The 25,890-nt window shown below is 48.7% G+C and overlaps 1 pseudogene across 1 annotated transcript in view; it reads right to left on the bottom strand.

The window, feature by feature from the left end:
* LOC129549639 (tripartite motif-containing protein 64-like) overlaps positions 1–14,528 on the bottom strand; it is a 28,233-nt pseudogene extending 13,705 nt beyond the window's left edge. Inside the window, exons 1-4 of the transcript XR_016036696.1 lie at positions 14,463–14,528; positions 8,714–8,867; positions 7,776–7,822; positions 3,230–3,298 (exon numbers count right to left, since the gene is read on the bottom strand). The product of XR_016036696.1 is annotated as a tripartite motif-containing protein 64-like (transcript). The remainder of the gene's footprint in view (positions 1–3,229; positions 3,299–7,775; positions 7,823–8,713; positions 8,868–14,462) is intronic.
* Positions 14,529–25,890: the final 11,362 nt, after the last annotated feature.

Genomic DNA, 25,890 nt, shown 5'->3' with positions numbered 1-25,890 from the left:
CAGAAAAAGCTGCAAGCAATTGTCCAATTATGAGAGAAGTATGACATATTTATGATACATCCTAGTCATTTAAGGTGATGTTATAGAAAAATGGTTGTTGACGTGGAAAGAGATTCAGTGAAGAAGTAGTTTGTAAAACCATTTCAAATGCCCTTTCTGTGAAAACTGGTATACATGCCTGGGGCAAACACTTCAACTATTAACCTGGCTATGTCTGAGTGGTGGAATTACAGTGTGGTTTTGTTTCTCCTTTTGGGTCTCTGCATTTACTAATTCTACAATGAATGTAATGCTTTTGTAATGAGAAAAATAATTAGAATGTAAACATCTTTAAGAACCTTTTTTGGGAGGCGTGGATTCCCTAATAAAAATTCCTTATTGCAAAACACTCCCCTGAAAATTGGGAGGTTAGAATTCACCCTATTCCTACCCTGCTTGCCAGCAAGCGTGAAAAGTTAGCGCTGCACTGAGATGGCGCCTCAGGCTAGTTTCCTAGCAAATTATTAGCAAAATGCTTTATTATACAGCACAATAATTTTATGGTATTATGGCATCAATTGAGCACTTTCATTGAGTGCCTGTTGTGTTCTTGGCCTTGTGAACAATTTTAAATTATAGTGGCCATCATCTTTTATCTCTCCTTTGGCTTCTGCAGGAGTGGTTGAATTCTGTCCACCTGCAAAGTAGTTTAAATGGGCAAGTCGAATGTTCTCATTTTTTTCAAATGCCATCCAATCATATGTCACCCATAAAAAAAGTTGCAAGTGGTTAATGCCAGGATCTACTTGGATATAGCTTTTAAAATTTACGTAATCACTTCTCATTCTGCAGGTTTAAAAAAAACTTTCATATTTTCAAATTTAACCCCTGAACTTAAATAGCACCAGTTAATGAAAAACTGAAAGTAGTTTATAAGCTGGTTGGGAAATAATTACACCTGCTATTTCCTGTGGGAAAAAAATGAATCCTTAAAGGCAAAGGGGTTGGAAATTAATTCAGGGTGATGCATCCACATGCCAGCAGTTTTTTCACAGCTAGTAAGGGCCTTGGGGGATCTTGTTAAATTTCTCTCCTCTGATCTCAGCTCCATAAATCTCCCACCATCTCTCCTTGAGCCTCACTTCCTGAGATTTCCTGAGAGAAGCTGAGTCCCAGGCATTCCTAAACGGCTGTTCATTAAAATGAAATTTCTGAGCCGTGTCCTTGGCTCCCCTCCCTCACCTGGACAGAATCTCTTGATGTTTCTAGTTGCCGTGGTCAATTCAGATTGCCGTTTTCCTATTGAGCTCGCGGGTATGAAAATCAGGAGAGACTGGATTTTGCTCCAATCTAAAGTCAAGGGTTTCCTTTTCCTAAGGGGGGAACAGGCAGGAAGGGGCAGTTCGTTGAGAAGGAGGCCTTCACAAAGCTTGATCCTCTAGTGAATTCACCAGTCTGTAAGCATTTTGTGTGCATCATAGCTCCCTGAAAGATGTCTTGGATTTACAAGTACCCAGAATATCTCAAAGCTCTCTGTGCTTTCTCGGGTCAGATCGGGGCATGAGCAGCCTGGCCTGCTTTCACATGTGGCTTCCCAGGGTCTGAGAACCTTCTAGGGCCAGCTCCAGAGGGCTGAGAAAAGAGTGCTTTGGGGACCATGCAGTGTCAGTTTGTTGCAAACCTACCACTTCAGCACCTAAAAAAGATTCTTAAAAAGCAAGTGAAACGCAGAGGTGCGCTTTTTAAAATTCCACGTTCGCATTTCGTGTCATTTCAAATAGATGGGTTAGACACGTCAGTTTGAGTCTTGTAGGCTATTATAGTCTAGAAGACAAAAGAAGTCAATAACATACGCCTGAGTCTTGTCATTCTGAAAGCACATGGGAATTTAAAAACAGAATGTTCTTTTCCACAGAGGGCAAGGAAGTACTTTTTTCACTGAAATCTACCTTTTGTTCAGTTGGTGCTCAGTCGTGTCCCACTCTTTTCGACCCCATGGACTGCAGCACACCAGGCTTCCCTGTCCTTCACCGTCTCCCAGAGCTTGCTGAAACTCAGGTTTACCAGGTCGGTGATGCCATCCAGCCATCTCGTCCTCTGTCGCCCCTTCTCCTCCCGCCCGAAATCAGGGGAATCTGGAAAATACACGTATCTGTTATGCCTGCTATCACCAACCAGAGATGAAGAGAGAATCATTGGGCAAATTCTCAACCAAGCTGGGGGGCTCAGTAGACCTTTTTTTTTTAAAAAAAATATTGTTTGGCTGCACCGGGTCTCAGCTGTGGCATGTGGGATCTAGTTCCCTGACTAGGGATTTAACCCTAGTCCCCTGCACTGGGAGCTCGACGTCTTAGCCGCTGGGCTGCTGGGAAAGACCCTCAGCAGACTTTTTTTAAAGAGAACTGCTGAGGTCTGGGTATTCCTAGGAACCAGTGTCATTTCTAAGCAGGTGCCCAGCTAATTCCAGTGCTGTCCAGGGAACAATCCTAGTTGGACAGAGGAAGAATTCCAATGTTGGAGTTTTAGAAGTAGAAGAACAAAATATAGGGAGCCTTGTGGTCATGCTTGCTCTGAAAGAAGGGAAAGGGAAGGGTTTCTGGTCAAATAAACGTCCTAATGCTAGTATCCTATTGGGAGAATCTTGTTCAAAGGCCTTTATGTTATTGCTAAATCAGACCACCATAAAACAGGAAATGGCTTCATATATAGCCACTCCAAGGCCAGAAATAAAAGTCCACGACCCCTCACATGTGCAGAGTCACTTCAGTCATGTCCAACTCTTTGTGACCCCATAAACAGTAGCCCGCCAGGCTCCTCTGTCCATGGGATTCTCCAGGCAGGAATACTGGAATGGATTACCATGCCCTTCTCCAGGGGATCCTCCCCACCCTGGGATCGAACCGCATCTCTTACATCTCCTGCCCTGACAGGCGGGTTCTTTACCACTGGAGCCACCTGGGAGGGATCTTCTCCTTTCCCTGCACTGGGTGGGGAGAGTATCCTTAGGAAAGCCTGGTTTTCTTAGACTTTCTGAGGACACAGAATAAGCATGGCAGATGAATGAAAATGTGGTGTGTGTAGCATGAACATAAATGTTACATGTGTGTAACATGTAACATAAAACCCAGTTTAAACACCTGGGTCGCACCTCACCCCCACTTCTCAAAGTCAGAGCTCCCCCCACAAAGGGACAGCCTGAATTGCACAGAGGCGTTGGAAGATGCTGGCACGTGTGTAGGGAGTCACTTACCTTCCAGTCCGCGCGGGTGTCTCTCTGCCCCGGGCCCTTTCTCTGCCAGTGGGATGGGCCTTCTGCGGGCTGTGTGGGGGCAGCTGTGGGCGCCAGCCCTGAACGTCTGTGGGTTTTAAGCCTTTCCCTGCTCCCTTTATGGGATCCAGGGGTTTAAAGTAAACAAGTTTCTTTCTCTTTCTGATAAGTCACATTAAAGGATCGATCTGGAGGGAGGGAGGGAGGCCACAACCTTACCCCTTAGTCATCATCACCTTTGGTCAAGCTCGCTAAGCCGGGCTGCAGGCCCTTACCCCTGCCAAACACGTTCCCCTCAGACACGCAGGCTTCAACCTGCTTAACTCTTTCTTCTCAGCAGTCTATCACCTTGTTGCCTCCTCAGAATTCTAGCTCTAGAAGAGTCACATGATCCTAGGAGCCTGTTAGGCATACCGTTGGCTCATCCTACTTCCAACTCTTGACCAACATTTGGAAGCCAGTCTGACTCTCCTCTTGAACCAGTCATTCTGACGTACTTACAATCTACTTATTTGTTCTCGCCAACAATTATAAAGTGCCTCCTTATCTGCTCAGCTCCGGTATCACAGCAGTCAGCAAGACAAACGGAGTTTGCATTCTGTATTTTTTCCTAAAGATCGATAGAGACCTGCAACAGTAATAGCATCAGCCCACACCCCAGCCAGGGGCTCCGCAGCTGCCGCTTGTTACTGGTTCTGGTCATTTCTTTCCCTCCGCAGCCCACTGTGCGGTTTAGCCTCCCTCCCTGTGAGAGCAAGCTGTGTGTCACTGTCTCCAGTGAGCAATGCTGTCTGGGTGAGGTCTGGTTATCCTGGTAAAGCTCATGAGCCTCTGAGGGGAGGAGGCAGCCTTCACTAACCGTATGTGGCCATTTTCCCTATACCTATGTTTGGTTATCACGTCACATCTCAGGTAAAAATGGGAGGGCAAGCAAAATGCGCTCCGGCTTTTCTTTTTCTTTCCTGAGAACTGATCGCAAGAAATGAGCCCCAAGGTTGCCTCTCTTTTTGGGTCCCTTCCCTCCAACCACTTGAGGTCAAACTGAGCACTGGCTCCTAGGAGAGACCAGGGGCTCCAGGAGATCTGAGGCCCCGTGGAGGCTCGCGGAGCCGGGGCCCCGTGGGGGCCAGCACGTTCACATGGCAGAAGCCCCAGGTTCACCCTGAAATGGGAAGCCCTGCAGCGGGCCCAGCGGGGTCGCCCAGGCTCCAGCTTCATTTGCCGGCTCTGACCTCACTGTGAGGCCTCACCAGCCCGCCTGTGGGAACTTGCTTGGTACTTTCAAAACTGCTCTTCTCCTGGTTTCAGGAACCTTTTTTTTTTCAGAATTACTGCTGACTTTTCTCCTTTTCAGTGAGACGGAATCTCAGTCTCCCCGTATAGATATTCTTTCAAACAGCAGGCAAGGTCCCCCCAGCTCCCAGGCCTCACCGCAGGGACACCCCGGTCACTTCCACCAGCTTCTCTGGGTCTCTGAAAGTTGATGTGTTTTTGCCAGACAGTTTTCCTTTTGTTTGGAAAACCATGATGAAGACAAACGTTCAACTTTCAGATGACTTCCTTTAAATTCCCAGCCGTGGTATTTGCAAGGATTTTGAATTTCAGAGAAAGGGTACACTTTGCCCTATTTATAATCCTAAAACAAACTTCTTCCTGCAAATCACAGAATATCTGCCTTGGCTGCTTTAAAATGACCTTTTTAAAAAAAAAAATTGAAGGGGATGCATTCTTTTAAGATAAGATGGATTTGAATCCTGCAAGGTTGAAGTTCAGTGTGGCATGTCTGAAATCCCTGATATTTGTACTCAGGTTCAGGCTGCAAAACAGAGAAAAACAAAATCAGGTAACTTTCCACCAGTGCAGCTGGAAGCAGGCCCCGCCCCCTGTGGATGAGTGACTGGTCTTTTCTTCATGCCTGAACTGCAGGCTTTTTGAAATGGAAAAGAAAATAATCAGTTCCAATGAAGAATGCTAAACTCTTGCCATGAAGAAGGCTGAAGTTTGAGAACTGGAAATCCTGGGTCTCGTTCGAGATTCTTTACCATTCAAAGTTTTGCCTTTGAAAAACACACTTTATGTTTGAGATTCCTCTCTGTGTAGTAAAGCCGAGGATACTAGCTTGTCATTTGCTCTGAAAGCTTAGGCAACCTAGGAGGTGAATTCATCCTTACTAATGAAGACAGCTTCCCTGGTGGCTCAGAGGTTAAAGCGTCTGCCCCCAATGCGGGAGACCCGGGTTTGATCCCTGGGTCGGGAAGATCCCCTGGAGAAGGAAACGGTAACCCACTCCAGTATTCTTGCCTGGAGAATCCCATGGACGGAGAAGCCTGGTAGGCTACAGTCCACGGGGTCGCAAAGAGTCGGACACGACTGAGCGACGGAACGGAACGGAATGAAGACAGCAAATCAGAGATGGATACAGAGAAATTACCAAGGTCTTGAACTGTATTGACTTTTTTATTGTTTGTTTATTGGGCTAGTAAAGAAAAAAGAGGCCCAGGGAGTTGAATTTACCATGTGAGGGAAAGAGAATCAAAGCTACTTGCAAACCAATGTCCTAATCCAGGACCCAGGTGAAAACACAGAATGTTGACAGTGAGTCCTGATTCTATCACTGTAGTCCCACACCGACCGCCTTCTCCCACTAAAGGTCCTGCTCTTACGGGTGGAAGTGGGCTCAGAACACTATTCGGCATGGTGGGGGCAGGGACCTGACTCCTGGATGGTCATCATTTGAGTGAGCAGTACAGACTCCCAGAGTGCGGTTACAAACTAGTTGCAGAACTTATTATGCTACTTCTGAGCTAAACATTTCAGCACATGTCTCTGGGGAATAGGAGTTTTCTGATTAACCTGAGTACCTCGATCAGAGCTCAGTTCAGTTCAGTCGCTCAGTCGTGTCCGACTCTCCGTAACCCCATGAATCACAGCACGCCAGGCCTTCCTGTCCATCACCAACTCCCGGAGTTCACTCAAACTCATGTCCACAGAGTCGGTGATGCCATCCAGCCATCTCATTCTCCGTCGTCCCCTTCTCCTCCCGCCCCCAACCTTTCCCAGCATCAGAGTCTTTTCCAGTGAGTCAACTCGTCGCATGAGGTGGCCAAAGTATTGCAGCTTCAGCTTTAGCATCAGTCCCTCCAATGAACACCCAGGGCTGATCTCCTTTAGAATGGACTGGTTGGATCTCCTTGCAGTCCAAGGGACTCTCAAGAGTCTTCTCCAACACCACAGTTCAAAAGCATCAATTCTTCGGCAATCAGCTTTCTTCACAGTCCAACTCTCACACCCATACATGACCACGGGAAAAACCGTAGCCTTGACTAGACAGACCTTTGTTGGCAAAGTAATGTCCCTGCTTTTTAATATACTATCAAGGTTGGTCATAACTTTCCTTCCAAGGAGTAAGGGTCTTTTAATTTCATGGCTGCAATCAGCATCCACAGTGATTTTGGAGCCCCCAAAAATAAAGTCTGACACTGTTTCCACTGTTTTTCCATCTATTTCCCATGAAGTGATGGGACCAGATGCCATGATCTTTGTTTTCTGAATGTTGAGCTTCAAGCCAACCTTTTCACTCTCCTCTTTCACTTTCATCAAGAGGCTTTTGAGTTCCTCTTCACTTTCTGCCATAAGGGTGGTGTCATCTGCATATCTGAGGTTACTGATATTTCTCCCAGCAGTCTTGATTCCAGCTTGTGCTTCTTCCAGCCCAGCGATCAAAGCTACATTAACAGTAATTCCCTAATTACTGTTTAGTTGCTCAGGTGTGTGTGACACTTTGCGACCCCATGGACTATATAGCCTGCCAGGCTTCTCCATCCATGGGAGTTCCCATAGCATCTAACGTTTAGCTCATCTTCTGATTTTCCCAATTATCTCCGAAACCTCTCTGAGAGCTCTTTTCTTTCTTTTTAAAAGCTGCAATCTAGGCAAGGTTGATGTCTTGCATTCGGTTCTTCTTTCCTCACCTTTCTAAATCACAAAATTAATCTAGATGCTGTCTAGCACTCTGCCAAAATGTTCTGTTTTCATCCTAGCTTTTCTGAAGGTCACTCCTCTGGGACTTCTAATGAGACAAGGTGTAGAATGCAGGCCCTTTAACCTTCCGCCTGGCTTCCCCTCTCTTCATGGCCTCCCTGCTCTGAAGATAAGCAGATACTCTCAGAGTAGATCTTCCTTCAACATCAAACAAAAATCTTCAATGAGTCCTCACCCATTCATTCACTCAAAAAATATTTGTAGAAAGCCATAATGTCCATGGCATTATTCTAGATACTGGGTACGCAGAAGCGAAACCTACTCAACTAACCAAGAAAATCAGACTGAAATGCCCTCTCGCATGGAGTTTACATCCAAAAGGAGGTGAGCCATAAACAAAATGAAGTCAGAAGCATGCAGTGAGTTTGAGGAAGGACCCAAGTTGAAAGAGTGATGGCCAGGGCCCCACCATTTTAACAGAGAACGGACAAATAAAGAGTGAGCCATAAGGAAGAGGATTTCCAGGCAGAGGGACCTACATGCTCACCTGTGTCTCAAAACGGGAAGGAGGCCCGTGCAGCCAGCACAGGGGAGCTGAGGGGGGTTAGAAGCGGAGGTCATGTGGCCTCATGCTCATCGAGTATTTACAGCTCCAGCGTGGGCTTGGCCAGCCACTATCCACAGTGGGCGGACAATAAATGCTTCATTTTAACTACTTTTATTACAGTAACAAGAGACAAATTGGAAATGGAAGAATTACTCAGAAATTAGTTCCACCTCAAGGTCATTTCCTAATTAATTGAATCTAGCAATTTTTCAGATATGAACACATAAGATTTTCAAGATGGTAAAATGTGGGGGAAAACTATCTTTCAAAAACAGTGAGATGCAGTCATTTGAGTACCTTTTCCCCTCTGCCTCTTTGTTTGCTCGTGTTCTTATGTAGTGTAGTTATCGACCCTGAGGTTAAACTGCCTGGGTTTAGACTCCAGCCCTCCCACCTTCCAGCTGTGTGATCTTCAGAGAGGCACTGGACCTCTCTGCTTCCCTTTTCTCACTGCTGAATTTGTCTGAAAAACAGTACCTGTTTCATAGGGTCACTGTGAGGATTTAGTGAATTAACATACATAAACTGCTTAGAACAGTGCCTGGCACAGGGTAAATAAGTAAGCCCTGCTAAATGCTGTTATTATTAAATCCTTAGAACATCTTTGAGCTATTTCCTGATTTTAAAGTTGAAACAAGAATCATCAGAAACATAGCTAATACAGGGCAAGGCAGGGACTTGAAGCTCAATTTTTTGGGAGGCAACTCTGCTGTTCTCTTCAGCTTCTCTACCTAGGGAGGCTGAGTTTCAAAACGCGTGACTGTTTTTCAAAGAGGAACTCAAACTTCTGGGCACTGGGGACACACTCGTGCGTCACTCTGTTCTGCCCCGGTCCTGGCCTCTGTCCGGAGCTCCATCGTGTCTTACAGCCCACGAACCCGTCACGGTGAGCGTTTCCACTCTGGTGAGTGCAAGAATATGGAAGGACAGCGAGCCCCTGCTGGGGCTCCACAGGGCTCCCTGAGAACGGGTCTCGCAGCCACGAAGCTCTGGGCCTCCTTTCCCGAAGGGAGTAGTGCTTGTGACTGCTTCCTGCAAGGGAACCCAACGCCCAGGCCGAATGCTAAGTCCCAGACACAGATCCTCGGGCTAGAGGGGCCAATCCAGCTCCTCCTCTTGCCCTTGGTGACTTTCAAGAAATTCTGATGGCACTATCTTCTCCCGTCACCAGAGACTGCATATGGAAGAAGCCAAGCCATTTCATGAAGTGCCACATGAAGACAGGATTTAGCTGATGCATTTATTCATTTGTTCATGGTCTATCCTAGGTGGCTTTCTACTTGGACTTGCACTGGTGTCACAGAATCGTCTCCCTTCTGTCCCACCGCCCCACGAACACCATGAAGCTCCTAAGTATAATCCCAAAGTCAGCTAGATGTCTAAGGGTTAAAGGAGCAGAGTGAATGACTGTTGTGATACGTTTAAAAATAAATACGTATTTGGTCTTCATCCCCAAGCCTGGCACAGAGCTCCTACAACTCTTCAAGTTTCTTAAGCGGTAAGAGCTCTAAAGATGCCTTTTGTTGCATTAATGAAATGACTTTGGAACCTAGGTAACCAAAAGAGGAGGGCTGGTTGCCAGAGGCCCCAAACACATGATTAGAGAGTGCCACCCTTGGACCTCTGGAGAGAAGGGTAAGAAGTCAAATCAGTAGTCAATAGCCAACGATTTAACCAGTCATGCTATGTAGTGAAGCTTGCATCAAATTCCAAAGGATGGGGTTCAGAGAGTTTCTGGCCTGTGCACATGTTAGAGCTTTGGGAAGAGTGGCTGGCAGGAAGAAGACACAGATGCTCTGTGCCCCTTTCCCACACCTTGCCCTGTAGAATCCTTCTGTCAGACCATTCCTGAGCTATATCATTTTTTTTTTTAAATAAGAAACAGGTATCTAGTAAGTAAAATGTTTCTCTGAGTTCCATGAACCAATCTAGCAAATTAATGCCACCCAAGGAGTGGGTTCTGTGAAGCTCTGATTGCTCAGAGCACAGATGACAACCTGGACTTGCAGCTGGGGTGTGAAGTGAGGCAGAGGGTGCGTCTTGTGGGGCTGAGCCCTAAACCTGTGGGATCTGATGCTGTCTCCAAGTAGATAGGGTTAGAACGGAATTGTAGCACACCCAGCTGGTGTACGAGAATGGCTTGGTGGTATGCAAAACTCCACACGTTGTGATCGGTGGCCCAATCTTAACCACATGCTCTGGACAATCTCACCCCAGGTTGGCGGTCTCTGCTATAATTTCCTTGAAGGCCAAGGCCTGTGTGGACTAGTTTACAACACACCTCCTCATGCAGAATCCTTGAAATAGAAACTTGGCAGGAAATTCAGAGCTCCTTACAGAATTGTTGTAATGATGCTCCTTCTCTTTCCATTTCCTTTTCGATCCCGTCTTGGGCTGGGAAGTTAGGGTGCAGGTTCTGGGTGTGTTTCTCTCTTCGGGGCCCTCCTCCACGTTTCTCTAGACCCCACTCTGCCGGAGAGCCCTCCATTTCGCGTAGGTCATCACTTACCCTTCTCTCCTTGCTCCCTGCCTGTGGCCTCTCCCTGTTGTGTAGGGAGGGATTCACAGACGTTGACCTCCAACCCTGGGCCTCCCCTGAGTTTCCTCCACCAGCACCTCCCAACAAAACTTTCTCTACTCTTGTTTCCTTTTCTACCCCCTCTTCCTGGCACACTTAGGTCTCAGTAGAATCAACCCAAGAATTACTCTGAATTAAAACCATGTTCAGGGACTTCCCTGGTGGTCCAGTAATTAAGCCTCCATGCTTCCAATACAGGGGGCAAGGGTTTGATCCCTGGTCAGGGAACTAAGATCCCACATGCCTCGTGGCATGGCCAAAAAGAAAAAAAAAAGCTTAAAAAAATAAAAACTAAAATAAATAAAAAACTAACTAACTAAATAAATAAAACAATGTTCAATGGAAAGAAGTTTTTTTAAAAATCAAGTTACTTCATTAGCTTTCTGTCCTGGCTGCAGCTAATTTCATTTCACTTTTCTTTTCGGGTCAGGCAAAGAATGGAGTTGGCACTTAGTTTATTTTCTATTCTGGAGCCACTGACTCCAGAAGCCGCTGAGTCAGATGCCAGAGTAGTTCTTTGGTCAGTGGTCTTACGGTCAGAGCTGGAGCCTGAAGCGTGTTGGGCTGTCCCCTCGGCCTCTCCTGTGGTGGTCCCAGCCTGCTCTCCCTTATCGCTTCCTGAGGGCCAAGTGTCAGCCTGGGGGATGACTGTGGCTAAGACCCACAGCCAGTGCAGGAGTGCTTCTGCAGAGCCCTGTCCTGGCCTGGCGGTGGGCTCTTGAGCACAGAGAGAGACCACTGCCCACTGGTTGCGTCACGTGAGGAGCGAGGCCTCGAGGAGCTCGTGATGGAATTGAAGAGACATGGCTTTAGAATTACAAACTCTATTGCGATCACGTGCGTGGCCCCATAGTGGACTGTAGAGATAGGACTCTGGTCAGAGCAGGAGTCTCAGACCTGGTCCTAGCCAGCCTTCTGTGGGAGGGGCACTTTAGAAAAAGCTGGAACTGGGCTTGGGCCAGGCCCTGTGAATATAGAGGTCCCAGCCTACCAAACTGGCCAGGCTGAGAAGGGCTTACTTAATTCAGCCAGCCACGGGGAACCAGCAGGCCCAAGGTGGTATTTAGGAGACAGTATCTCCTAATTTGGGGCACAGAGGGGTTGGGGGAGGCACACAAGGCTGAGATCCAAGCTGTGGGGCACAGAGGATCATGGGAAGCACAGAGGATCATGGGAGGCACGGAGGATCATGGGAGACACAGGGGGTTTGGGGGAGGCACAGAGCCAGGCTGTGGGGCACAGGAGATTGTGGGGGCCACAGAGGATCATGGGAGGCACGGAGGATCATGGGAAGCACAGGGGGATTGGGGGAGGCACAGAAGGCTGAAATCAGGGCTGGGGTACATGGCATTATGGGGGGCACAGAGGATTGTGGGAGGCACAAAGGATCATGGGAGGCAGAGGGGGAATTGGGGGAGGCACAGAAGGCTGAGAGCCAGGCTGTGGGACACAGGAGATTGTGGGGGCCACAGAGGATCATGGGAGGCACAAAGGATCATGGGAGGCACGGAGGATCATGGGAAGCTCACATAGCTGAGTTCCGGGCTGGAGGCACAAGGGATCCTGGGAGTTACCCAGGACCAAGCGCCCATTGAGGGTGCAAGGGATGGTGACAGAGTGTGGGCTGGCTCTGCTAGTTGCTTGGTGTGTAGGTGGGAAGCGGAGAGAGGAAGCAGTTCCAAGGAGCAGGAGTGAAACAGCAGCAGTGGGATTAGTCGGGAGGGGACAGCTCTGGTCAGGGGTCTTCGTTCAGAGATATGTACTGTGGGTAGTGCTTAACAGCAGGGGATTTGTAACCGAGGACCTGAACTTTGAGTCCTGTTCCTGCACTTGTTGGGTGGACTTGAACCTAAATTTGCTATTCTGTAAAATTCAGAAAAGAATACCTACCTTCCCAGACTATGGTGAGGATTAAATGTGTGTGTGCTCAGTCGTGTCTGACTCTCTTGCAACCGCATGGACTGTAACTTGCTAGGCTCCTCAGTCCATGGGATTTTCTAGGCAAGAATCTGGAGTGGGTTGCCATTTCCTCCTCCAGAGGACTTTCCTGACTCAGGGATTGAATCTGCATCTCCTGCATTGGCAGGAGGATTCTTTACCACTGAGCCACCTGGGAGGCCAGAGGATTAAATGAGATGATATTTATAAAATACTTAGGACAGTGGCTGGCACGTAGTAAGTACTCAATAAATAGTATTATTACTATTGTTAGGCAGATATGATGGAGAAAGTATTGAGAGAAAAGACATTCAACTGGCTGTTGGTAGGGGCATGAGATGGTTTATCCTGGGAGACCACAGGCCTAGTCCTTTGTCGCTCCTGCTCTCTTTGTATCTGGGACCATAGACTCCAGTAGCTGTGAATTCCCTTCCTTGCTTTGCTGGGGGAATAAGGATCCTTGGGTCAGAGGTTTGGGGCCAGCTCAGAGGGCAAATCTGGCCATTGGTCTGAGCCCCAAGAATTTCCCTCTGCCTGAGGCTCCCAAGTGACCAGGGCAAGTTTCAGATAACAGAGAAAATGCAAATTAAGGGGTGGCATTATCCCTGTCTGTCTGTACCCTCTCGCCCAAAACCATTCCTTCTCCTATTACTCAGATAGCTGCTTTGGCCCTGGAGAGGGTCAGCAGGGGAGTTCCAAGCACCATGTGGAGCCTCCTCAACCTCTCCCCGCCTTTGGCTTTAGCGCCAAGAGCCCAGCCTGGGTTGGACCAAAAGCCAACAGGATGGACAAGGCAGCCAGAGTCCCCAGCTGCTGGCTGGGCTGCTACCCTGGCTCCGCCTCAGCCCTTCCTGTCCCTGGTTCACAGGCCCAGAAATAAATTAGTTGTCTTACATGGCTTTCCTTGGCTTGTCATCGGCAATTCTTCTGTACATTTCTCAGTAACAAAAGACAACATCCCTTCATCTACTTGTGAGTCTCTTTCTTTCTTTCCTGTAAAGCACATGCTGCTCTGCAAGACAATATAGAACTGTGATTATTTCTCCAAGATAGAAAATTCGTTTCACTAAAATCTCACTTAGTCCCCTCTACTTTGTTTTCAAGCTTCTGCACAGAAAATAACTTTGTTTCAATGCTGAATCATAGTGTAATCTTGGAAGACATTTTCAATGGCAAACTCAAAATATGCTGTACCAACAATGCAGATAACGCAGTGAGCTGACGCCATGACCAGCAATCACTGAGTTCTCATCAATGACAGTTACATCGTCTGCTGGCTGCCCAACAGCTCTGATAACGGCAATAAATCCTACAGGCGTCCTAATTTCAGAGATGCTGAAACACGAGGGGGAAGGGCCACCTTAATAGACAGAAGACAATTGTTTTGCAAAAATATGATAATTTAGCAGCTTGTATTTTTCGTTCAATATTCTATCCTCAACACACTTCCTTGTCAGTATCTGTATCAACACTCTTAAAAATAACGTTGGACACCGTTTTCCTTCCTTGTGTTCCATCGACTGAACTTATTATTCACCAAAACTGTATTTTGAAGAAAGGTGGGTGTTTCCTTTTTTCTTCAGAATTATTGATAATGATGCAAAGACCACATTTAAAGATAAATAATTGCACACATCCTCTGTAATTTCTAAGACTTTGCTACTTAATGCTTGATTAACTTTTTAGTTTGATACCAAGAAAAATGAGCAAAAATATTTCTTGTCTATGAGATTTAAAGTGTTACAAAGTGACCTTTCTATATTTCTATATAGTTTCTATATTAGGAAGTCACTGCTGCAACTCGGCTAATACCTCCTCAGACCAAGAATATCACAAATCTTGTTATGTGTATCAGGAAACTGTCTTTCCTCTATTAGAATTGTGAGATTTAGCAACTAAAAACACAGAACATCCAGTTAAATTTTAACTTCAAATATATGTATATTTTAGGGTAAGTATGTCCCATGCAATATTTGGGGCTTTCTTATACTAAAAATTATTCATTGTTTATCTGAAATGTGAATTTAACTATGGATGCTGTATTTTATACGGCAACCCTATCTGAACGTATCATGGGAGCCTCAGGATCCTGTGTTACTTAATCCACTGACCTGGCTCCGTTCTTTTTGGAGGTCGAAGGTCAGCGTCCTTCGAGTTACATCATTCCTTGAGCACATAGGTGATGATTTCAGTAAGTGCTGCAGATGAACCGAGCTCCAGGGCGGGAACAGAGATGCTGACACAGAGAACAGACGCGCAGACAGAGCGGAGGAAGGGGGCGGGGGCCCTGGGGGATGAGGTTTGAGGTAAACACACTACCACGTGGATAAGACAGACAGCTAGTGGGAAGCCGCTGTTTAGCACGAGGAGCTCAGCTCGGCTCTGTGATGACCTGGGCGGGTGGGGTGGGGAGAGGCTCAAGAGAGCGGGGGCTACACACGTACACAGAGCTGATTCACACTGCTGTCGAGCAGGAACCAGTACGACGTTATACAGCAGTTATATCCCAATTGTGAAAACGTGCTGTATTTAAGCTTAGCAATTCCGTTCCGTGGAAGCTGATGTGACCAGGAAGGACAGGGAGAACTGGGGAAGGACCAGTGGACTCAGAGGACTAAGAGACTTGTGTCCCAGCTTAGCCTTTCCTGCTGTGTTCGCTTGTCTCCCAGGGCTTCCATTTTTCTACATAAAAATATTAAGAACATTGTTATGACTCTCCCTGGGTTGCTGTCTAAAACAGCAGTGGGCTGATTCCCATGAAAAGGTTTACAAACTCCGAAAACATGGCAAGTAAAACTCAGGGGGTAAAGCCCCATGAAGACAGAGCTTTCGAAACACTGGCTTCCCCCAGGTTTGTGCTTCTGTGACCTTGTCTACCGGTATCTGCCGCTCACCCTCATTAACCCCTTCCCCTCCGCACACACAAAGCTGCCCTGCAGGCCCTCCGAAAAGTCCCAACTACCCTCGGGGTGGTCTAGCTGACGGTGTGGCGCACAGAAGACCCAGGGCCACGGGGGACGTCCTCTTCCCCAAAAGCTTCAGGAAAATCATTCAGACAGATTCTTGTGTTTTAAGGGCAGGACTTTAATTAGACCAGATTTTATGGGATGGCTTATTCAATCAGGACTGCATAAAGGACATTTGAAAATAATCAATAACCCAGACAACAGTTTGGAACCAGGAAGAAAAATCAATTAAATTAACCTCAAGCATATTGGTTATTTTGACTGAATTTGTGAATTGGGGAAGATCTCAGCTAGGACTGTCAAAAGGAAGGTCAGCCTTCAGCGCTTTGCTAAACTGGTGTCTCAAGGGGGCTGAGGAGCATAGGCACCAGATGACTCTTTAGGACAGATGGAAGCAATTGCCTAGCTCTTCCCTGGGGGCTCAGACGGTAAAGAATCTGCCTGCAATGCGGGAGACTCCCTCGCTCAGGAAGATCCCTTGGAGAAGGAGATGGCAATCCACTCCAGTATTCTTGCCTAGAGAATTCCATGGACAGAGGAGCCTGGTGGGCTACAGTCCATGGGGTCGCAAAGAGTCGGATACGACTGAGGGACTACACTTAAAACTGATCAAACTATGTGTAATTTTGGGCCAGATAAGGCATTCTGAAGCAGCCCACAGAGCCTCAAATCCAGACTTTCTAACATTAGATAATTAATAAAAGAAAAAAAGACCCAGGGAAAAATATTAGCAATCCAGACCACAGTCGCATTTCTTCAGTTTAGAATACGTTCATATAAATAAAAACTGAATAATTCAAGATGAAAATGAAGAAAGGGAAGAATATGAACATGGAATTTACAGAGAAGTAAACACAGCAACTGAACTGACCTGGAACACTGGAAAACGTTGTTAACGTCATTCATCATTACAGAGATGCTGACGAGGGGTCAACTCGCAGTGAGTTCACAGGTCAAATTAAAACGCTGACCAATATCCAGCGTCAGTCAGGCTGTGGGCAAGGTGCCATTCTCAAATGCTGTCGCTGGAAGTGTTACTGGTCTACTTTTTAAAGGATAATTTGACAGTGAATTAAAATTGGAAGTACATCCCTCTTGGTGCAGTAATCCTATTGCTGGGAATTTATAAATACAGTCACAAAAGGACACTAAGACATGTACATAAGAATACTCAGTGCGGCATTACTTGTGAGATCAAGAAACGGAAAAGCAGACTACATACCCGTGCTCAGCTGCTTCAGTCATATCCAGCTCTTTGCCACGAAGTACAGCCCACCAGGCTCCTCTGTCCATGGGCTCCTCCAGGCCAGAATACTGGAGTGGGTTGCCATTCCCTTCTCTGGGGGTCCTCCTGACCCAGGGATCAGGCCCGTGTCTCCTGCATTTCAGGTGGATTCTTTACCAATGAGCCACCAGGGAAACGCAGGTGAGAGTGTAGGTCACTCCAAATCACAAGGCAATTTAGAAATATCTATCAAAATTAGAAATGCCCATAGTTTTTGACACACAAGTCCACTTTTAGAAATTTATCCTACAGTGTGCAAAATTGCAGTATTGTTTATATAGCAAAGTATTAGAACATATCAAATATCTATTAGAAATATCACATTAACATAGGATAACATAGGGTAATAGGATGGGATGTATTTACAAAGAAAAATATTCCAGAGCCATCAAAATCCTGAGAAGTGTGTGGGGATTGTTTTTTTTTTTAACAAAACTGATAAAACAATTTCAAAGATCTATTCTTAAAAAAACTCTTCAGTTCAGTTCAGTTCAGTCGCTCAGTCGTGTCCGACTCTCTGCGACCCCATGAATCACAGCACGCCAGGCCTCCCTGTCCATCACCAACTCCCGGAGTTCACTCAAACTCATGTCCACAGAGTCGGTGATGCCATCCAGCCATCTCATTCTCTGTCGTCCCCTTCTCCTCCCGCCCCCAACCTTTCCCAGCATCAGAGTCTTTTCCAGTGAGTCAACTCGTCGCATGAGGTGGCCAAAGTATTGCAGTTTCAGCTTTAGCATCAGTCCCTCCAATGAACATCCAGGATTGATCTCCTTTAGAGTGGACTAGTTGGATCTCCTTGCAGTATAAGGGACTCTCAAGAGTCTTCTCCAACACCACAGTCTTAAAGTTTTACGAAGTAAAGGAAGCAGTACACCCAGCAGTGCGTGTAACCTATTTCCATCTCAGTAAACACAGGGAAGGGGTAAACAGTGTCCTTGTTGGTCTAGAAGGATGTCTGAGAAACAGCTCATGATGGTTGCCAGGGGAAGGCAAATGGTGCCTTGGGGTCTGAGTGGTAGAGACCTCTCAGCTAAGACTTGGTCTCCAAAGGCCCTGATGAAGTTCAGCATCCTGGCTCAGAGGGCAGCCCATTCATCCATGAGCACTTCAGTGTAGACTAGTTGATCGTCGTCTCAGCCAGAAACAGAAAGGAAAAGGGTCAGACAGTAGATCTAACCCCTTCTGGCGCTGGTACTCCATCCAGAAGGCTCAACACGGAAATAATGAAAAGGAGCCCGCAGCCGCGGTGAGGGGCAGACCCCGCGCGTGCTGGGGAGCGGTCCTCACAGTGTATGGCATGGACAAACGACAGTTTCGACAGGACTCTTACGGCTCCCGTCAGGGTGCGGAGTTTCTGGCATGTGTGTAGGAGAAAGAATCACTCAGAATATGGGAAAAGCTGAGTCTGGGCCCCTCTGCCACTGACGGGTTGTGTGACCTAAGGCAGCTTTCTGACGCAGGTGTCCGCATCTGCAAAGTGGGCTGGTGTGATAAGAGCACCGCCCCCCAGTAGCTGTGATGTTTAAGTGAGATGTCATACAACCAACTAACCTGTCCATGAGCATCAGAGCAAAGCCTGTGCCCTACTCAACAGTGAGAGCTACCAGATTTAAAAATGGCGAGAGGAGCTGAAGAGACGTTTTTCCTAAGGAGGTGGATGGTGGCCAACGGGCACATGAAAACCTGCTCAGCATCACTAATTATTGCTATCATTCAGTCGCTCAGTCATGTCCAGCTCTTTGTGACCCCATGGCCTGCAGCATGCCAGGCTTCCCTGTCCTTTGCCGTCTCCTGGAATTTGTTCAAACTCATGTTCATTGAGTCGGTGATGCCATCCAACCGTCTCATCCTCTGTCATCCCCTTCTCCTCCTGCCCCCAATCTTTCCCAGCATCAGGGTCTTTTCCAATGAGTCAGCTCTTCACATCAGGTGGACAAAGTATTGGGGTTTCAGCTTCAGCATCAGTCCTTCCAATGAGTATTCAGGATTGATTTCCTTTTGGATTGACTGGTTGGATCTCCTTGCAGGCCAAGGGACTCTCAGGAGTCTCAAAGCTACATGAGATCACGTCAACTTGTTAGAATGGCTGTTGTAAAAGAGACAAGAAATAGCAGGTGTTGGAGAGGATGTGGAGAGAAGGGAAGTCTCATACACTGTTGGTGGGAATGTACATTGGTGCAGCCATTAGGGAAAACAGTATGGAGGTTCCTCAAAATATGAAGAATATAACTGCTGTATGATCCAGCTATGCCACTAAATATGCCAGTATTTATCCCAAGGATGTGAAAACACTCATTCTAAAAGACAATATGCACCTTTATTTACATTAGCCAAGACATGGGAACAACCTAAGTGTCCATCAACAGATGAATGGATAATAAAGTGTGGTGCATCTGTGTACGATGGGTCCTACTCAGCCATGGAAAGATGAAATCTTGTCATTTGCAAAAACATGGCTGGGCCTTGAGGGTGTTCTGCTAAGAGAAATAAGACAGATGGGGGGGTTTATAGTTGCTAAGTCTTGTCTCACCCTCCTGTGACCCCATGGACGGTAGCCCCCCAGGCTCCTTTGTCCATGGAATTTCCCAGGCAAGGATACTGGAGTGGATTGCCATTTCCTTCTCCAAGGGATCTTCCCGACCCAGAGATCGAACCTGAATCTTCTATATTGGTAGGCAGAGTCTTTACCACTGAGCCACCAGGGAAACATGGTAAGTCAGATGGAGAAAAACATTCCATGACTTCAATCACATATGGAATACAGAAAGCAAAATACAAAATGAATGAACAAGCCAAACCAAACAAAAACCAACATTCAGATACAGAGACCAGAGCAGTGGTTACTAGAGGGGATGGAGCAGGGTGGGAAAGGGTGAATGGGTCAGGGGAGCCGCTATGGAGCGATGGATGGAAACACGGGTTTTGGAGAGCATACCCTAGTGCGTCAGAGGTAGAAATACAGCGTTGCACTCATGAAGCCCGATGCTTTAAACCAGCGTCACCTCAGTTAAGGAAAGGCCTGTGCCCAAAGTTCTGCACTCATTTCTCCATGTCGCCACCATCTTGCCTCTTGCCCTTTTTTCTCTTTCTCTTGAGGATGTTTAATCACCAGCATCTTTTATTGGAAGCGGCCTCTCCTCCTCTTTAGAAACTGGCGATGCACGACCAGCGGGTTTATTTTTGTGAAAGCAGCATGTGGCTTTCCCTTCGCTGTATCTACGCCGCTTTCTCTGTGGCATGCACCACGCACTGGCGATACCCACCGCTGCTCTATTTTGCTCATTTCTTACTTTTGCTAAATGGATGTGACGGCACGTTTAACTGGGTCTCCTCGCTCCCTTCTCAGCCTAGGGCAGGGGGTCACCTTATTGACTGCCTGCTGTGATCCATTCATGGAGCCTTCAGTGAAAAGTGAGACCCCAGACCCCAACCCCAAGGCAGCCGCTGTTGTTTCTTGTATGGACCGTGAACACAGACACACATGCGTGCATCATAACCATCTTTAAAATACAAGTTGGGGCCAAAATGCTCTGAACCTTGCTCTTTCATCTCTCAGCATGTCTTTAAGATCACTCCGTATCAGCACATGCAGAGCCTCTTTCCTCTCTTTCCTTGGGAAGAATAGGATGCTGTGTGGGACTTTTCCTATTGCTCTGTAATTGCAGCCAAGGCCCAGAGCTGTCGATGACCAATGCCAGGGGCCCAGGTGTTCGAAGGGGAGGTCCCATCGGCTTCCTGGCACCTGCCCAGAGGAACCACCACTCACCCCCACTGCCCCCGCCCTGGCCTGTGTGGGGCAAGCCGTGGGGCTCGACGGAGGCAAGGGGCCAGCTCGGGGTGAACACTGTGCTTGGGGAGAAGTCATACTTGCTACCCCACCCGGTGCATCCCACCCACCCCCCACCCCAGGCCAAGTGGGTGGACGGGGAGAGCCATCCCCAGGAAGCAGCGTGAGGGCTCGCTGAGGGGAGGGGGCCTGCTGGCTGACCAGCCTGGTGCTCGTTGAGCCACAGGACAGACAGCTGCCTGGAGAGAGCTGGACCCCTTGACAAGCCCTCTGGCAGTTTGTGGAAAGGCAGGCTGGGTGTCAGGGCCCCGCAGGGTGGAGGGGCTGTGTCTGGGCAGGAAGGGAGGACAGCCTCACCTTCCCACTTCCCCGGGCCTCAGTGGGCTCCAAGAGGACCCACCTGAACTTTCTCTGAACCTCGCAATGAGGCTCAGACCAGGAGACATGGGGCGGGGCCCCGCTGTGCCCAGGGAGGGGTTTGGGGGTGTGCAGCCTCCAGTCCGGGCCAGTAGGAGACCAGGCACCCCTCCCTGGCACAGCCCCAGTGCCAGGGGCCCAGGGTGAGGCTGAACCCCATTGCTCTGAAAGTCACACTCACCAAGCACTGAGACCACCAGGATCTCCAGAGACCCCTCCCCCATTGGAGCAGAGACCAGGGACCCCCGGCCACTAACGAGCCGTCGGGGAATGAGAGGACTCTGCCAGCTGCTTCTCCTCCAGCCCCCAAACCAGAACACGCCGGGGGAGGAGGGATGCCAGGAGAGGCCTCATGGCCCGCTCTGAGGTGGAGGGAGGGGGCCTGAGTCATTAAAGAGGTTGGAGTTTCACCGAGAACAGCGCGCGTGCACAAATGGAGACTTGCAACGCCTGCCCAAGCCGGCACAAAGGAGCGGTAAAGAGAGCTCCCGACGCAGTGGACACGCCTTTGAGCAAACTCCAGGAGACGGTGGAGGCCAGGGAAGCCTGGGTGCTGCAGTCCCTGGGGTCCCAAAGAGCCAGACGTGACTTAGCCACTGAACAACAAAAGGGAGATTATACAGGCTGGGTGAAGGCAGAGGCTTGGTGGGGGAAGAAGAGAAATGCTGTGCTGCCACTCCACGGCCTGAGCTCTCAGTCAGCTCCTTCCGTCTCTGGGTGTCCCGTGTAAGAGCGCAGGGAACTTGTCTAAAATGTTCCCCAGATTCATTCCCTTTTCAAACAGCGCTGCCACCAACGTCCCTTTATCCTCCACGAGCTGTGTGTCTGGTTGAGTTGCAGCGCTGTGCTGAGTCATGTCCGACTTTGTGGGACCCCATGGACTGTAGCCCACTGTAGTCCGTGGGATTCTCCAGGCAGGAATACTGAGTGGGTTGCCATGCCCTCCTCCAGGGGATCTTCCTGACCCAGGGATGGAGTGCAAGTCTTTGATGTCTCCTGCGTTGGCAGGTGGATCTTTTACCACTATCTCCTCCTGGGAAGCTGGTTTGAGTTAGTCTGTGGGTAAATTCACATCTCCGAACACAGCCTCTGCTCTTGGGCTGTCATCGCGACTTAGAATCAAGCCCTTTGGCAGCCAGAAGCTGTGTGTCCCAGACCCAGGGGGTTCCCCTTGCTGCTGATCTGAATGTGGCCGGTTCAGCCTGGGCGGGGCGCGTATATGTGTGCGCACGTGGGGGGTTTCCTTTCACTGTGTCCATTTCTGCAAGGAGGACCGGGTCCTCCACACACAGCGCTTCTTCCCGCTGCTGGCTCTTTAGCCGTGTCCGCTCCCTCTGCGTCTCGGGGGCAGAAATGCTCCTGCTGGTCCCTGTGAGGTTTCTGGGCTCCTCTGTGCCACGCTGCTGAGAGAGGGTGGGTGGCCAGGCAGGACCCTGCGTTTGCTTGTGACATGGACCAGGGTGTAACTTACAGGACGAGGGCCTCTGAGTTCACTGATCTGTCCTGGGTGACACCATCTGAGAATCCACAGCCCAAGCTGTATCACCTTGAACACCTAGAATAAAACCTGATGACCATTTAAGAGAAGCAAGGAGAAGTCGGTTGCTTTCCAGACCTTGGAACACAGAGGCTCTATTGGCCGCTGGGCCAGTGCAGGGAAGGGCAGGCCCCATCACCAGGCGCCATCCCCTCGCTGGTCATAAATCCTGGAGTCTTACTGCTGCTGCTCATAAACAAATGAATGTCTCGGGACTGATGCCCTCTGAGCCTCTCTGATCATCCCCTATCCTGGAGCTGATTTTGAAGCCCACAGATACCCAGCAGCAGAGGCAGACAATTTGAAGTAACCTTTAAAAAAACCCAGTTTCCAGCCATGTGAGACAAGACGATGATTTAATAGATGCAAATGTCGGGCTCGAATATTTTTAGTCTTTCCCGCTGGTGCGTGAGTCATTTGGAGTGACAGATTGTGCTCAGAGGGAGAGCAAGGCTCTTACAGAACCCCACTCCTTCCCTGGTTTATTTCCTGACTTTGACTCCGGTGAACCTTCTCGATGATCCTGTGGGAAGCAGCCTGCAGCTTTCTGACCACCTGTTGCACACACATCCCGGATCAGCTACCCAGAGCTGCAGCTGGGCCCCCCATGAGCTCATGAGTAAAGTCCCTCAGAGGGAAGAGCAGCTCCCACGAGCTGGCCCTGCCGTGTTGGCACCGTGCTTGTTTTTGATGACAGTGGCTGTTCCAGCCTGTTGGTTTCTGTTCCCACCATCTGCAGCTAGCTCTGAAGGAAGGATTCATACTTCAGTGGCCTCAGGCCCTGGGGAGTCTTTCGCTAGAAGGTGGCACTGGCCTCCTTTGGAGCAGGTGGCGGGGAGGGGGTTGGCAGCTGTGACGAGGCTTGAACACCCCAACTCTCGTCCCTCGTTCCCAGGAATGAGGCTCCCAGGAGCTGCAGCAGGTGGAATCGGGGCCTGTGACTCAAGTGGTGCTTCTCAACTTGGGCTACAGACTTTGATTCCCAAGTGGAGATTTTTTCACTCCCCATGTGTGGCGCTCAGCCCAGAGCTACTGTTTTCACGGGTTAAGGGCTGACACCAGGGCCAGTGCTGTTTCTTCTGTTTTCTTTTTAAAATTGTGGCTTCACATGTATTTGGCTGTGCTGGGCCTCAGCTGTGGCATGTGGGATCTCGTTCCCTGACCAGGGACCAGGCACTGCTGACCACCTGCCTCCGATTCACCCGGGGCCGGGTGCCAAAAGTAAAAACCCCGGGCTCTCACCCGAAGCCCTGAGAAAATGGAGTCCTGTAATCTCCACTCATAAGTTCTCTTGGAGATTCTCATTCATGCAGAAGTTTCAGAACCTCTGATTCAGTTGAAACACCCAATGTGCCAGGGGGTGTTCTAAGCTGCTTTCGAATCATGAACACATTTGATCCTCCAAACACCCTCACTAGGTAAGTTACCACCATTTTGCAGGTGGGGAAATCAAGGTACACGGAAGATTAAAAAAAACAAACACCCTCATCCAAGATCATGGAGCCAATAAGGCACGGACCAGGTGGCCTGGTTTCAGAGTTGGTGCTTTTACCCCAGAGAAGAAATAAAAGGCTGAATGGATGTCTGAGAATGTGAACTGGGAAGTTTTGAAGACAAATGACACGAGGCCAGTGAAGGGCTGTGCTGGGTAAGTGGGCTCGGAAGTATCCGCTCCCCGTGTGAGCTGGGTGCTTCGGGCAAGACACCTGCCCTCTCCGAGCCTTTGTTTCCTCATCTGTAAAGCAAGGGGTTTGGAACAAGTCCATCCTACTGTTCCATTTCTAAACTCCTCTGAGTTGACGGTTGCTATGCCGACCTGTGGCATTTGGCCATTTCTCTAGCTTCGTGTGTGATTCCAGCGCTTTCTTTACTGGCTTAAGCGAGAGAGCAGTTGTCCTTGAACAAGAACTCTGGGGCCATCAAATAGAGGTTGCTTGGTGACAGTCTGTGCAGCGAGACTTTCTGCTCAGCATGAGGGGAAAGGCAGAATGTTCCAGGACATTCTCTGATGCCCACGGTCGTTCGTAGGTGGGTGGATCGGGGAGGGGCAGACACACAAGCCTGGAGCGTTTGCTTTCTGATGTGAGCCGTAGGCGTGTGATGGAAGCATGGAAACCAGAGCCTGGCTTTAGAGATTTAAAGGCAAAATTGACTTTTCCCCTGACCCCGCTCGGTCCGGGATTGCCCAACACTCGCCAAACACCGCAGGACGGCTGTTTGTGCGGAGATGAAGAGAAGCTCTCTGTTGACTTGATTTCCAAACCCTGCCTTTTGGAATTGACACAAGGAGAGGGCGGATCGCTCGGCAGGCCTGACCATCCGGTCAGGCTGCCCCAGCCCCGATTCCAGCTCTCTGGCTCCGTGTCCTCAAACAGAGGCTATTGACACAGATGTCGACTACACAGATAAGAAAGGAGAGGAACGCGGGCTTTGAACCCCAGGGCCAAAAGGCTCACCGCAAACGGGTCAGCTTCTCTCGGTGGCTTCCGGCCCCAGGGGTGAAAGACCACAGCTCTCCTCCCCTGACACAGCTGTGTGTGTGGTCTGTCCCGGGGTGGGGGGCACAGGGCCATTTCAGGGACGTGTCACCCGCTCTCCAGGTTGCCCAGAGGCCCAGATTTGCTGTGACTGCAGATGGAGCAGAGATGCCCAAATCAATGCTAAGACAGGGTGGGATTAAAGCACCAACTCTGAAACCAGGCCACCTGGTCCGTGCCTTATTGGCTCCATGATCTTGGATGAGGGTGTTTGTTTTTTTAATCTTCCGTGTACCTTGATTTCCCCACCTGCAAAATGGTGGTAACTTACCTAGTGAGGGTGTTTGGAGGATCAAATGTGTTCATGATTCGAAAGCGCCTTAGAACACCCCCTGGCACATTGGGTGTTTCAACTGAATCAGAGGTTCTGAAACTTCTGCATGAATGAGAATCTCCAGGAGAACTTATGAGTGGAGATTACAGGACTCCATTTTCTCAGGGCTTCGGGTGAGAGTCCGGGGTTTTTATTTTTGGCACCCGGCCCGGGTGAATCGGAGGCAGGTGGTCAGCAGTGCCTGGTCCCTGGAGCGCCCGTCTCTCCTGCCTGGGCAGTAGGAGCCCCTTCCCTTGGCACTGGTGCTAGCTGCCCCCGGGGCTGCTCGAGGCTCTGCAGGTGGCGTGTCTGGTGGGCGCTAATAAGGTCTCCCTCTGCACCAGCTGATCTTTTGAGTTTCAGTTCAAGTGATCGCTCTTCCAGAAAAAGTCTTTTTTTTTTTTAATGTGTATAGCATTGTAGTTTGACATCTATACCTTACGCAGTATCAGTCTCAGAAGTCTGGTTGCCACCCACCACCATGCAATTGACACCCTTCACCCCTGTTTCCGATCCCCTAGTCCTCTGTCCCTCTGGTGACCACTAATCTTTCTTCTTATCTATAAGGGTTTTTTATTTTGTTCATGTTTTTTTGTGCTTGTTTTAGATTCCACATATGAGTGAAATCCTAGGGTATTTTATTTAGCATAATACTCTCAAGTTCCCTCCACATGATTACAGATGGCAAGATCTC

This window comes from Moschus berezovskii, chromosome 28, assembly GCF_049115385.1.
Source record: "Moschus berezovskii isolate FMDL1 chromosome 28, NW_MosBer_1.0, whole genome shotgun sequence".
Lineage (NCBI taxonomy): Eukaryota > Metazoa > Chordata > Mammalia > Artiodactyla > Moschidae > Moschus > Moschus berezovskii.
This window is presented reverse-complemented; position numbering and strand designations above follow the sequence as displayed.